The 2,826-nt window shown below is 55.3% G+C and overlaps 1 protein-coding gene across 2 annotated transcripts in view; it reads right to left on the bottom strand.

The window, feature by feature from the left end:
• The window catches only part of SND1 (staphylococcal nuclease and tudor domain containing 1), a 417,018-nt gene that overhangs the window by 70,006 nt on the left and 344,186 nt on the right, over positions 1 to 2,826 (bottom strand). The window lies entirely within an intron of this gene.

Raw genomic sequence — 2,826 nt, 5'->3', positions numbered from 1 at the left:
CAGTCACAAATATTACTGGGAGACAACCTCATTACTAAATATTGGATTAATCCAAGGTAGCCCACCTTTCCATCCACACAGTATGGGGGGGGGGGCAAAACCTTTCATTTGCTGGGCTTGGAGCTGAATAGATGGGCCCTGAGTTTGCCTATACTGGCAGGAAACCAGCCCAGCCAGAGCCCCTCTTTTGTCTGAGGAGGGAGGTGCAGACATACTCCAGTGTGCCATCTAGACCCTGGCCCGGGCATCCTCTGGCATTCTTATCAGCTGGATGCCAGCTGTAGTAGGGAGAGGAATTTCTCATCAGCAAGTTTCTGATTCTCTCCCACAGATCCCTGTCAGGCTAGGTTTACATTTCCTGGTTCTATATATAAGATGGTAGTGTTCAGTTTGAAGTTGATGATGTATAGATGGGGCTTTAGTCAAGAAAGCAAAAAGGTGCTAAAGAGCCCAGACAAAACCCTGAGTATCAGGGCTCGATTTACCTCCATTTCTCTCATTCTTTCTTTTGATCAGTCATTGTTAATGAAACAAGTTAAATAAAAGATCTATTTCCTCATTCTCCCCTCTCCTACCCATAGTTCTATTTCTCTCCCATGTACCCTTCACTGAACATTTTTTTTACCCATTTACACTATGCAGAGTAGACACGTTGGACATTTCTGTTACAGTTATGAAAACACTGGGCTCGGGGTCTGAAGACCGAACTGAAATCCTGGCACCACTGCTATTTGGGTATATGACTTGAACATACTATTTACTTGAGCTCAGTACTTCCATCTGTAAATGGGGACAACTGTGGCAATTACTTCACTGGGTAAATGAAGAATAGATAAGGTTACACACACACATCCATAGTGTAGTAGACAGCATGAAATGTCCCAGTAAATGACTGTTACAGTGGATGAATGAAACCTGAGTTCTCAACAACTGGGCAAAAACTCTAGGGAATCACTTCCGGGCCTAAGTTACTGGATACCTGAGCTTTGCCAAGGTTCAAATCCTGCTCTCCCGCTTACTGTGTGACCCTAAGCAATGTGTTAACTATTAACATTGTTACTGACCGTAAACACAAAATAAAAAGGGCTTGGTAAACAATGGGGAATCCAGCTTCCCTACAGTGGAACTGTTTCCAGGACTTCAAGAATTCCCTGGCATATTTAAGGAGACCCAAGTTACTGGCAGCAGAGATAGGGGTGTGGAAAGTTGAGAAATCCAGGACCTCCAGGTTCCTAAGCAATAACCCATGGACAGGTGATGAAGGTTTAACAAGCAAACTTGACAGGGGTGGACGGGGGAGGAGTCTGGAGACAGCCCTCGAAAAGAAGCAATACTAAACCGATGCCAAATTCTACCAGACTGGCTTCCCACGGCTTAGCCACAGATGGCCCCAACCCACTAGGCAGAGAAAGGGGTTGCTTTTTCTTTTTTTTTTCCTGCGTTGGGAAAAGGCTAACCTAGTCCAGTTCTACACTGGTCTGTCAAACGCCCCAGCGTCTGACCCTCACCAGAAACAGGGGCGGATTGCTGCGAGGTTCGCAGGGAGTACCAGGCGACGCTCATGGGGCAAAAGGTTTAAGACCCCACCCTCTGGAACTGGAAGGGGAAAGGGGTTAAGGTTGTGGAGAGAGAGAAGCAGCAGCTGAGGCTCCTGTGAATGAACGGGTTGTGCCCTGGGTTCTGGGAGTTCACCTCGATCCTTTCTGCCGCCGTTGTCACTCCCCAGCTCCTCGCACTTGGTCTTTCTTTCCACTGTTTGCCTCCCCCGCAACCCTCATTAAGAAAACTATCATTTAAAGCCCTAGTTAAAGCCCAAGAGGGGTGAGGAAATCTGCGAGGGAGGAGGCAGGATTGAGAGGCCTCTGCAGCAGCACAGGGCTGTAAGCGCAACCCAGACTCTTGGTCTTCTGGTCCCCAGCCGCCCCCACGTCCCCACCGTGCAGCTCCAAACTCCGCGTACGCAGCGGGGCCGCGCGGCCCGGCGCCCCGTCAGCAGTCGGCGGGGGTGAGGATGACGCGGTCCAGGCGGGAGGCCGGCCAAATGCAGTAGCCCCGCCGTGGGCCGCCGCGCCTCTGGATTCCTGGCCCCTGAACCCACCTCATCGGGTGCAGGGGGGTACTCTGCGACCAGGTGCGGGGCGAGGGGTGGGGGCGGCGCAGTCTCTCCCTCAGCAGCCCCGCGCCCGCTCCAGCCTATCAGCTGCCACCCGGCGGCTCCCTCGGACCGACCGGACCAAAATAGCTACTAACGCCTGCGACTTGCGCGGCCCCTCACTTGACGCTCACTCCGGCTCGCTCGCTCGCCAGCCCGCTACCCTCGTGTAGAGGGGGCGGGAGGAAGCGGCCCGGGGTGGGGGAGAGAGAGAGAGGAAGGAAGGAAGGAAGGGAGGGAGGGAGGGAGGACGGAGGGGGAAGTGGGACGGAGGCGCGGAGCCGGGCTGCGCGGCGGCGGCGCTGGAAGGCGCCGGCGTTAACCCCTCGAGGGCAGGCGGCGGAGGGGGAGCGGTGTTCGCACATAAGAGCACTGCATCACGCTAATCTTCTCCCCAGAACAGTATGCGTCAGCAGTACATTCACGTTCTGACTGAAGGACAAAAGGATGAGAGAGCAGTCTGCGTGGCTGCTGCCTGCAACACCACGAGCCCGGCGCGAGGAGGAGACCGTGGGCGCCGAGCGCAGGGGCCCCGCTGCTGCTGCCGCCGCCGCCGCCGCCACTAGCGAGCGGGGACCATGTTCCCGGGCTCCGGAGCGTTTCCCGCAGCTGAGAGCCCCGCTGCTCACGCCGCCGCCAGCGCTCGGCCCGCCGCAGCAGTCCTCGGGCAGCGC

The sequence above is a fragment of the Pteropus vampyrus genome, unplaced genomic scaffold (assembly GCF_000151845.1).
Source record: "Pteropus vampyrus isolate Shadow unplaced genomic scaffold, Pvam_2.0 Scaffold33, whole genome shotgun sequence".
Classification (NCBI taxonomy): Eukaryota; Metazoa; Chordata; class Mammalia; order Chiroptera; family Pteropodidae; genus Pteropus; species Pteropus vampyrus.
This window is presented reverse-complemented; position numbering and strand designations above follow the sequence as displayed.